Source organism: Catharus ustulatus, chromosome 4 (assembly GCF_009819885.2).
Source record: "Catharus ustulatus isolate bCatUst1 chromosome 4, bCatUst1.pri.v2, whole genome shotgun sequence".
Classification (NCBI taxonomy): domain Eukaryota; kingdom Metazoa; phylum Chordata; class Aves; order Passeriformes; family Turdidae; genus Catharus; species Catharus ustulatus.
Genome location: NC_046224.1, coordinates 10,665,202 through 10,677,579, shown reverse-complemented (window position 1 = coordinate 10,677,579; position 12,378 = coordinate 10,665,202).

Sequence of the window (12,378 nt, the reverse complement as noted above, 5' to 3'; positions counted from 1 at the left end):
GAGCTCGAGTCCTGGTCATAAGTTTCTTTAACTGCAATATATTGTGCTGGGCAGGTGTAACTCCATAGCCCTGCTTCTCCTTTTGTCCAGTTTTGGGAAGCTCCTTGAGGATGCCTCAGCCTTTTACACAGGCCGTATGTATCTCCCATCAGAGGAAATCAGGGCACATGGACTAGAGGGCCAGGGACATCAGAAAGGGAACGTTCCTGCAGATTCTATATTCAGATGTTCTATGTGTAGGCAGTCAAGACAAAGATTTTTATCTGGATCTAGGAAAGAAAAATGTTTTTTGGTGCGGCATCATATACTGTAAAATGTAGCATGATTCTTTTTCTGCGTCTTCTTGTTCCATGATTTTGCAACAGAAGCATAATGTTTTATTAATTCAATCAAATTTTACCTTGAAATGGATTTTCAGTATGAGGGAAAGCTGCAAAAATTGCATTTTCATGCTTAAATTTTCAGAAAAAATTCTGTGTTCAGTTTCAGTCTGCACATGGAGTAGCCAAAAATTAAAATTCAGTATTTAAAAGTTGTAGTTTTTATGCAAGAATATTAAGTTTTTTGACCTTTGGAGGTCATGTTTTTGGAGCTATTAATCTCTTTCTCTATTTCAGTTTCTGGTGCTTATCTAAGAGTGGGGATTTTTGGACTGTTGAGTTTCTTTATTATATTTTTTTTTCTAATTTTTTGGCAGCTCTGCAAACATGCTCTGATAACCTGGCTTTCAAATCAGCACAACTCTGTATTAGGAAAGTAGCATAACATTTCTGTAGAAGTTATCTAAAAAGAAAAGAGTTACTGCACACTTTACCAGAGAGGTATTTGCTCTGGACTGCCTACATGAGTGAAAAAATTTTGAAAAAAATTATTTTGGTTGGAAAAGTAAGCAGACATGACCAAACACATAGAAACTTCTATTTTTATATTCTCTTTTCTGACCATAACCACAGATGAATCTGTTTTTCAGATGTAACTTGCTATTCAGAAATGCTAGATATTCACAGTTTGGGCAGGAATCCTTACATGAATACAAATTTTTTCTAAATGAACGAGCATCTCTCATATAAAGCAACAGTTTTGTTCAAAATAAACTTTTTTACTTCTTTATTTATCTGATACAGGTATCACTGTGGTAAAGTTGTTGGAGAATAAGCCAAATAAAATAAGTGCTTGCAGTAATTATTGTTGGGAGTTGGTCGATGAAAAAGTCTCAGTCTGCCTGAATAGTTTAAACCAAGCAATTGTGCTTCACATTTCAAGAAGTATTAAGCTTTATTGTCTTTTTTTTTATAACCTGATCTTGAGATTGGGAACAGAAGAGTTTGTGGTATGGACCACGAGATTTGACACTGCTGGGAAAGGCAGAGTTTAAGCAGAGGAGCAGCACATGAGAGGTGTCAGTACTTGCTGCGGCACCTCAGCCAGAGCCCAGGCTCTGGGAACACATGGTACTTTCCAAGATAATACCCATCCTTCTTCGTGCAGAAAGAGAAAGGGAAACAAGGCATGAAAACCGGAAGGAGGAACAGGAAGAAGTGGATAACAAGATCCACACATGGAAATTAACGTCCAGTTGAAAGCAAAGGCTCAGAAACTTCACGGTCTACTATTCTAGATTAATTCCAAAGGACTTTGCATGTCATCATACTAAATGTTGCAGATCTGACCTGCTAGTCCCAGAGGGCAGATTCACCACACCAGTCAAGTGTGCAGAGCCCTGTGCAGTGAAGCAGGGCAGGGTGACACCTCACACAAGGCTCTGAGTTGATTCCCCATCAGGGAAACCCCAGAATGAAGATGAGCTCCCGGGTGACTTGGTTGGGCTTGGTTCTACCCTTTATAATTCACATGTGTACATAATATTCAAACATACATAATTTACAAATCTTCCTGCACCCAGAGTCCCCTTTGTTCAGGCCTGACTGCCAAACCAAGCCAGGTAATCCAGCATTCATCCCTGCAGTCAGTTAATAGCATAAACCTTTATGGTTTTCCTGCATGGGACATAGGGGGGAAAAAAAGTGTTTTTCTCATATTTCCTATATGCTAACTGAGAAGAGTTAAGATGGATAACAGAGCAATTTTTAAGTTCTAGTGTGAAAGTCATTTAAGTCATTCATGGAATGGTACCCAAGGGCAGCAGATGATAATGCAACTCATCAGAAATTACTATTATTAATATTTGGGAAGAGAAAAAAAAAAAAAAGAAAGAAAAATGCAAGAATATATACAACACATTGCTATTAGTAGGAAATATCTGTTAAAATTTTATCTGATTGAAATTTAGATATTTCCAAACCTAAATGTTTTATCTATATGTAGATGAGCTTGCAAAATTATTATTTCCATTAAAATTTCCAGTAATAATAATTTGAAGTTTTGTGGGATGTGCTGCACTATGGTTATGCGCATTTTGAAACAACAAAAATCCCTCACTCAACTCTGAAGAATTTTGTTCCTTGTGTATAATCAGAGTTTAGATATATTGATGAAGAATGCTAAACTTTTGGTTTATATTTGTTTTTTTCCTCTGCTATTAGTGCCTGCAATGCCAAAAAAGTCTGTGAAGAATAAATATCACTGGTAGTACTGGTAAATAGATTCTAATCTACTTTGTATTACTCAAGGTCCAATTTGAACTGCAAACTCTTTACAACAGTTTTTTTATTTATTTATACTATTTTTGTGCAAGAATGTAAGAAAAAATGAACCTCTCTGTGACCTCGGTCTACTAGAATTAAGTTGTGGAACTGGCTTTTGGAAAAAAAACAGAAGCTGAATATGTTTGAGATGAAGCAACAGCCCTAGAAGCCCTTAATTTACATGCCATTGTTAAAGTTATTTCTCAGAGGATGTGTTTTTTTGGTTCAGAAAGTCTTCATTGCTTTGCATAAAGTACAAGGCTTGACCATGGTCAAGGAAATCTAGATTTGTATTTGTACTTTTTTCTTTATTGTTTAAAAACTTGAAAATATCCACCTAAAATATTTAGCCACCAAGAAAATCTCCAAGTCATGTTGTCTTTAGAATAATCTGTCTTTTAAATCAATTTGATGATTTTAGTGTCTGAGGTAAGGTGTGTGTGTATATGTCATTTGGACAGTATGTTAAAGGTTTCTTTAATAAGTACAAATAATTCACCCCTTCTCCTGCATTTTTTTAACTCAGGGAAAACCAAGAGTGTGCTCAAGTAATCCCACTGAACATCCCTGGCAGAATATTTTTTTCATTTACCTGGCTAAACCATAAAACTTAGGATAGTTTTTCTAAGATTTTGTTTACGTCTGATCCCAAACTGGAGAATAATTTTTGCATTTCCTAGAGCATTTTCTTATATTTTCAGTAATTACTTTTATTTCAGAAACGTAATAAAATTTTGATGGATTTCAAATCAGGCATAGCTTTTATTTTGAAATTAAAAATATACATATATATATACACATATATATATCATATACAATAAAAAATCCAAACAAACCACAATTATTCCAGGAAAATTTTGACAAAAGCAATGCAGACATGATAATGCAGGCCCATGTACTGTTTTTTTCCACTTAAATGTGTGCTTTTAAATTGGGAAAAGTTTCCAATAGGTTCTTTACAGTGTGCATTTTATCCCTGGAGAAGGTAGGCGGTAAAAAGCAAAGGCTTTTTATTTTCCATTGGGATACTTCTGCAAAAAAAAAAGTCATTATCAGATAAACTGAGAAAACACTACCAAAACTGAGAGATCAGATACAATAAAAAAGGTATCATACAGTGGTTTAATAAAAATGAGAAGTTGCTATAAAAATACTATTAATATATCTCACACTGGTATAAATTTTAGGAAGTGTTTTCAATAAGTTTAGAGTACCAAAGAATAAAATTAAACTGGTCTTTGACTGTGGACTGTATACTATGGAATAACTTCAGCAATTCACAAATCCAGAGACAAAAGCCTTAGCTCTTTGAATTCCAGGCACTGAAGACTTCCAGAACTTGCTGTCAAGAGTAAATTCTCTAGGATTTCATATCAAAGAGGAGAATTTCTACCTAGGGTGCTGTTAAAGATTTTAGAAAGAAACCTTCATGGGGATTCATCAGTTTCCCAGCAGTCTCTCAGACATGAGGCCATATTAATAACAGCTCAGAAAAAAAATCCACAAACAAAAAAGAACTCATGGTTCATGGTCATAAAATACTGATCTTTCCTGGTTTAAGGTTTGTAAGCCCAGAGACAGAGAGCTTGCCAAGATATCAGAAAACATCTTCTCAAAGGAGAAATCTCAGCTTGACTTTTAAAGAACAAGCTTTGGATGCTTTATTTGAATCAAAGTCTCTGTGTTTGGGACACAAGCTTTGTATTGCAGCTACTGGAAAATAGTCAAGTAGGGAAAAGGGACATGTGGCTGCAGAATCAGGACAGGAACTCTCAAAGGAAGACTGGAGCAAACTGTAAAATTTCTCTGCTATGTCATTTCTTTATATCTTAAAGGAAAACCTTTCCTCAGCCCAGTTTTCTCCCCTAAGGTCTTACCAGAGGTATTGCAATTCTGGTAGTGAAATGAGGCTGTAGCAGTGTGATTGTTCCACATCTGCTATGTCAATAAGGCATATTCATTTCTCCAGGCTATTTTTAGTATTCCATACCTCAACACTAGGCACTGTGTTATTTATCAAGTACCCAATCCCCACATTTCTTAGAGATAAACTGTTGGCCAAGTTTTTTTGTAGAGGTGAAATTTGAGCATGAATGATTAGGCTTCACTGCACATTAGGCAATGAGAGAGTATATTCTTGCCTTAGCATATTCTTCTCTTGGAGGTTTTTGCTACCAATTTACGCAGCAAAAATAAGACTGAAGCAGAATTTGGATGTCTATGGGATGAAGCTACAAATCTGAAGCTGTGTGCAACATTGCTGAACTTTGCTGAAGTTTTGCTCCCATTCTTTATATGAAAACTTTAACTTACCAAATAAAAAGGTTTTGATTTTAGAACACTGCAGCTAAGCAAGGTGGCATGATGGCCTATTTCAATGGGGGTTTTTTTGCCATATTATTAGATAAGATTTTCTTCTTAATAAAATCAGATTGATGTATATAAACACAAAGGAAAAAAAAAGTTTGCAGTAGTGGCATAGAAAAGCTGTTTGGTATTCTTCTCTGTTGAATAGCAGTTGTGCTGTGCCCTATACTAAAATACATTATTTCTGACTTTGTATTATTACTGGAAGTGTTTTTGAAGTCTTTCTTACAGAAGTGATACACAGATTAATACTCGCTGTACCCCTTAACTCCCCAGATCAGTAGCACTGGGTTTTAGTTCAAGAGTCTGCAGATTAGGTTGAGGGACAAGTCCAAATATCTTGTCCAAGACAAGGAATTTTATCTGACAGTAATCAATGAAGGTTGTCTAGGGAAAAGTATAAAACCAGAACAAGTTTTCAGTGATATTTCTTTAGAATGTTTTCCATCTTGCCAACATTTGATGGTCATCCAACTTTCAGTGCTATGAAATTAATTATCTTCCCAGTGATTTATGACTTTTTTCTCTCACTGTGCAGAGATGTTTCCCATGTAAACAGCTAAACAAAAATATTAGCTAAATTAGCTGAGCAAGGGATTTGAAAATATACCATTTTGTGAGTTTCTTTTTTCTACTGGTAAAAATAGTTTTTTAATATACTATGGAAAAATGAATATTCAGAGTTGCAAAAATATCACTTTTTCTTAAGAAGAAAAGAAGCCAGACCAAACCAAACCCTAATAACCCTGCTATCCTTTACTTGCTTTTCATGTGAACCCTTGAACAAACAGTTCATGTAAACCCTTGAATAAACATTTTTTAATAAGGAAGTAAAACCATCAATACAGAAAATATGCAGATTTACATGCCACATATCTGATTAGTAATTTTTTTGCCATTCCAATGTATTTCTTCATTTATTCCCAGTAGATAAACCAATGTGGTTTCAATTCATATATTAAAGGGCAATGGCAATACTCTTTATTTTTGCTTGAGATTATTTTATACACATGTCCTTCAGTTATGGAAATACTTCAGATAAACCACTGATAATGTGCATTGAGCACCCACAGGAAATACAGGGATATGTCACTCAGCCTGAGATGAACAACGTTTAAACTATTTTTCTTATAACTGCTCCAAGGGAAAAAAAAATCTGGTATTTGTTTCCCAAGATTAAAATAGCAAACACACTATTGACATTTAATCTGTATTTTATGACAAGAATGTTTGATAAAATCCTATTGAAAGAACTGGTATAGAAACCTGTCTCTGTATCTGGAAATAATTTTCCAATTTTTAACAGGAGCCATAGTTAACCAAAATGTTGAATGCTGTAGATCACATTTTAAAATAAGTGCTTGAGTGCTAATTACTGTGGTAAACCACTTATATGCCTCATTGACAGTAGATAGTGGATACAGAATTTAATATTTTCTTTTTCTTTCTTTTTCTTTCTTTTTCTTTCTTTCTTTCTTTCTTTCTTTCTTTCTTTCTTTCTTTCTTTCTTTCTTTCTTTCTTTCTTTCTTTTTCTTTCTTTCTTTCTTTCCTTCATTCTCCTTTTCTCTTTCACTTCTTTTTCATCTCCTTCCTCAATTTCTTTCTCTCCCTTTTTCCTTTTCTCTCTTTCTTCATCACAATCTCCCTTTAGCTTTCTCCTTACCTTTCTGTTTTTCTTTCCTCCTCTTTTTCTCTCTTTTAAAAACTTTTAATAAAACCCCACAGTCTTCCTGTGTATTTTCAATTTAAAAATACAGTTATGTGGGCTAAGATTTATTAATTTAATTTTGGCCTATGAAACAAACACTAGAAGAGAAGTTTACAAGATGAGAAGTTAACAAAGAATCATGATTCTGAGGGCAAAATTTAGTGGCTAAATCCCAGAGAGTAGGCATTTTAGGTGGAATACTGAGTCATGCTGCCTGCCATCCTGTCCATGGTCATCTTTCCTGACTTGGCTGATACCAGAACAACTGCTGAAATGCACTTACAGTTGGACCAAAGATATTTCTCTGTGGTAGATTTTCAAAGAAACTTTTTAAGGAGGTAGAAGGATGCTAAGGGCTTAAAATGTTCTATCACATCAATGTATCCACCTAATACAGACAGAATATCAGCAGTGCAAACAGCAGCCTGTTCAAAGATGGAGATTAACAGCATCATCTTTTCTCCTGTTCACAAAGATCACATCTGGATAACATTAACTAGCTGTTCTGGGTGACCCTTCTTTAAAGAGATAACAAAATATGGTCACAAATTCGGTTATCCTTGGTTATCTCCCAGTCATATCTATGGGACTACTAATGTTTTTAGATACTTTTTCAGAAGAACTTTCTTGCCTCTAGGTATATGAGACTATTCTTATAAAAAATAGAGGAGTTATTTCAAAGGGTGTTGACTCCAAAATAGCTTACAAACTATTGATAAAAAACTTACAGAGTTTTATCCTGAGTCAAAACACTCACAAAAAAAAAAGCCAAAATACAAATAAATATATGTCTTGGAAAATCAAGTCTGAATGAATAGCTAGATTTTGTGATGGAATTTAAAGAGAATTTCAGGATGGAAAAATGCACGCTCAAACTGAAAATCATAGATCGTCTCTCCCAGCAAAAAATTCCAGTGAAGTAGCACTCATGGTGAAACATGTATTCAGTCAAATATGACATGGCTGCAACAGGAAGGAAAATAGTTTTTTAGCAGTGTATCACACTGTTTAAGCCAAGACTGGTCATATACTTGATGGGAATCAAGACAATGACACAACCTTCTAAGTAGGTAAAAACCTCTGCAGTCAAGCAGGATGAGCAGCTGCAGCAAAGGGATAAATCGGTTTGCTTATTCATTTTTTTAAATAGGTAATGGAGCACAAATATTCTGTTTTAAATAAGAGTCACTCCATCATATCCAAATGGATTAAGTCAGTGAGAAAAACAGTATAGTTACAATAGTTTGTAAAAAAGTGTTCCACTTAGCATGTCTAAATAATAAATGCAGATGTACCATCTGTGTTTGGAATGGAAGGTTGCCTACCCACAAATCCATTTTAAAAGACGTTTTTATGTATACACCAGGGAACCAGAAGTGAAAATAAGAAACATAAGAAAACTTTTAGATATATTCTAGAGTCCAGGAAACCTAAAAAAATACTACTAGAAGAAGGGCAAATCATTACACCTGTGATTGTCTCTTACATAGATGGGAAAATATGTATTTCTGCCTGTCACACTGTATTTATGCTGTGTTATACCCACATTTCCTACATATTTCTCCCTTGTAGTCCTCCAGCCTTACCTAAGGAAGCCCAGCTTCCTGGGTTCACATCTCCTCCTGAGAACACTCCTGTTTGTCCCTGAGATGCCTTCAGGTATCTGTCACATCCTGCAGCAACAGGTGTGCTGGTGGGAACAGAACACACACCATTTTGCCATGTACCACGGCAAAATCACATTTTCTGGTCACAAACAAACAATAAAATACATAATGACTCCCTGCTAGAGGATATCTTTCCAATGGAAATGTTTATGTGGGCCTCTCACTTGTACCTGGTTATTAATTGTGGGCTGTGTTCCTTTATGTAATGATAGATGTCCAGGGTTTGGGCATTTAAATATGAGGTAATCACTTAGGTTTCACTGTAGCATTGCTAGAAGCAAAGAAGCATTTGGTGTCACAATCAATCAGTATTCACAGAATAAATTTCAAGGCAAATTTCAGACTGACCTCAAAGTATTCTGGAAGTATTTGCTCCTTCTTAGTCAAATGCCCCCTTTCTGAGTGTCTTCACCTTAAATTTTTTCAGTTGAAATTCACTCATTGATTCTGGTTTCAAGAAGATAAATAAGTTCATAGGAAAAATTTCTAAGAATTAAGGAAATATTTCCCATAAAACAAAAAATAGGTAAAGGACAGAAATTCTATTTCTTTAATGAACCAGAAGTGAATTAGAAAACCATTCTGAGACCAGTAGAAACACATGAAAACTCTATGTCCATATGTTTGTGATGTAATACAGAATCAACAGGAATTTGTAAAAAAAAAAAATCTGGAAAAATAAAAATAATAGAAATCATTATTTTGATGATAAAAAGTCATTCCCTGTGTAGCTAAGATTCTGATAAGTCATGAGTCAAGTACTGAAGAGGTCTCAGTCTTCTGGTCATGAGGACAGCATCCCAAAGTTATAAATAAATCCACAATTACACATTACCTAATTTTTATGTATGTATTATCTCTCTGATGTTCTGTGATTTGTGGTGTTGGTGTAGGAATCCATATGGGAACATGTGACCATAATATGTAAATCTGGATATCCATTATGTCCACGAATAAATTTCTAATCTCATTCATTTTAGTTACTGGTTCCAGCAATTCTAACCCACAACAACCAGAAGGTGTTATGAGGCTCTGTTCATTCATTAAAAGCATGAAATCTGCTGTGACAGATTTGCATGAGTAGTGCTAGAAGTCTATCTAAAATTATGTGCTCACAGGATTATAACACATACAAGGGTTTTTTAAATTTCTATTTGCATAATCCTGTTGCATAGATTTAAACCATGATTTGTTAAACTTGGAAATTCCTTGTCAACATTTTAAAGTACTTAAAACTATTAATGCTTCCTGCACTAATATTATAACTGACACTCATCATCCTCACATTCTTTGATTAAATTATCATACCTGTTGATAGTAATCCAATATTTAGAAGATATAAAAAATACAGTATTTATTACTTCCTTAGAAATAGAATTTCACTCAGAGTATTTGTCTTATTTTGCTAAGATTAAAACATATTTCTCACCTGATTTTCCACTACCTTTTGTTTTCCTTATATTACTTTGTATGTTTTGTTTTTAGGACTTTTTTTTTTTGGCTGGGTTTTAAGTCTTATGTAGGAGAAGAACTTTCTGGGAAAAAGAAAAAAAAAAGAAAACTGGGATAGAAAATAAACACTTCTCAGCTGAACCACCCTCAGCAGACCAGCAAACTCCTCCCTTAAACATTCTGATATATGACTGTACATGAAAATCAGATGGGCATGAGGAAGTGATTCCATTTGCCAAATGCAGTTCTGATCCATATGGCAAACAGCTGCTGCTCAGATGAGCGAACTTCTGAGAAGCTAATTTGTTAAATCCAAGCAGAGGATCTTGCAGTCAAAGGTAAATACATCACAGCACCTTGCAGCTTTTATTTGCTGCCACCACCACTGATAATGCATGGTCTCCTGTGGCATGCTCTTCCTTTCTTTGAGAGCAACCTGCAAGGCAGGCAACACATACTCAACACACAGGATCTGAGTGCGTGCCATGGCTGGAACATGCAGTAAACAGAAACACAGCTCCTTGTAGTCAGCAAATAACCACAGACATTTTCGGGAATTGTGAGAATCCTGATCTTAGACAGAAGACCACTCAAGAAGGACATGTTTTGGGTTTGTGTTTTTACCACTGTCACTCAGAGCTACCCTGTTTCTGCCTCAGTGTATCTAGGGGAAAACCTGCCAATTGATTTTATTATGAACAGTTGCAAGGACTGTTAAAAATCCCACCTTCAGCAACTGAGAGTACCTGTGTGAGCAGGAGTCCATGCTGTTTCTCTGCATGTAGCTTTCACAGCAAGCCCTAAATTGCTTTCTGAGTCTATAGCAATGTTTGCAAACCTGCTTCCTTTCCTTGGAACAGCCATGTCATATTTCTTACCATCCACAGCACTGCCTCTTGGAGGACCTGGCTGGACATGTCCAGCACCATTAATTTGTGGGGAGTGCTGAGGCAGGCGGTTTTGAGTTCTGCACTGAGATGCCTTCCAGACATCTGAAATCATGAATCCAAGCCAATGATTGCATGTCTTGTATCAGGACTTAGGTCTTGAGTGTCCTCAACATCACAGATTTATGCTATGCCTTCCTTAAGTAACTTATATAAACACATATAGAGAGATAGCTTTTGCAGAATTTGGATTTACATAGCAACAGGTTGTCAGGAACATGATTTGAAAACAGCAGTTACTCTGATTAGTATGTATTTCTCTCACTTTGTCTTGTGACAATATTTGATGCAAAATTTTTCTCATCAATTTAAGATCACTTAGAGAGTTCACCTCTTTCATTAAAAAATTCAATAATGGCATATGCTTTTTTTCCACATATGTGATGCAGATAGCTGAATTTTAAAAAGTCATAGACTGGATAAAAAAGAAATAAGATATTTACTGCCAAATAGTCTTTGGAATAAATCCATAAAAACGAAAGGAGGGAGCAAATAGGAAGACTGAAGCCAAAAGGTTAGCTGAAACGTTTTCCACTTCTAGTTTGAGCAAGACACTATCTGAGAAAATGGCTTTGGATACTTATGTACTTAGGTCAGTAATCACTGCAGTTCATTTTCCTTTTAGTACTTTTTATAAAGAAAGATAACAGGACAAAATTAATTGTGTTTAATTTTCATTAAATATTTCTCAAGAATATTTAAAAATCAAGTTAGATGCTTATTTAGTCTTGCTTTCAATTCTACTTCACTAATTGATTGAATATATTCCTTTATCTTTCATTCTTCAACCAGATATAAATCTGAAGACTTTTAACCTCACAATGCAATAACAGTTTAAAGAGGTTTAAATTCAAGTGTTTGTAATTTTTGTCCACTGTGAGAGATTATTGCTCCTTGTCTTTTCCTATTATGACTTTTATATTTATATTTTTGTTTCTTTCAGCCTTTTGAGTTTTGCTTTGCAAATAATGAAACACTTGCTTCTTTTGTTCAATGAAGATCCTTTCCATGATAGGTACAAAAATCATATTTCCTTCTTTACTTTGCTCCTTTGCAGAAAATAACAACCAGGAAATTGGATCAGATCAGAGCATTTGTTCACCCTTGCTCCCTAATCTGAATTACCAGGAATTAAGACTTTTTTTCACATTATATTCACAGCTACAATTCAGTTTAGACACAAGCTGTAAGCCTGCTATATTTATTGCAAAGTCTTTGCGTCCTTCTAAATATTGGTGCTCCCTTAGAGTTTCTAAGTTGGGGTCAATGACTCCGGATCAGTTTTTATTTTGCCAGCTTCCTGTCCCTAATAGAGATGGGCTAAAAGAGAACAGCAATAGCTCTCTGTCCTTCACCAGAACAAAAAGATTGGGTTTATTCAAGCAGGGTTTTTAAAACTTAATTACCTGATCTTTCTCTGCTTCTGTATTTATGACAGATGAACTACATGATATTTTTCTGAGATCCACATGTATGCCTGGGCAGGTTGAACTGTTAGATTTTTTTTTTATTCCTAACACTTCAGTGCTGTAAGTCACCTTTCTTACATTGACAATATTTGTATTTAATGTACTTCATATTAAGAATTTCC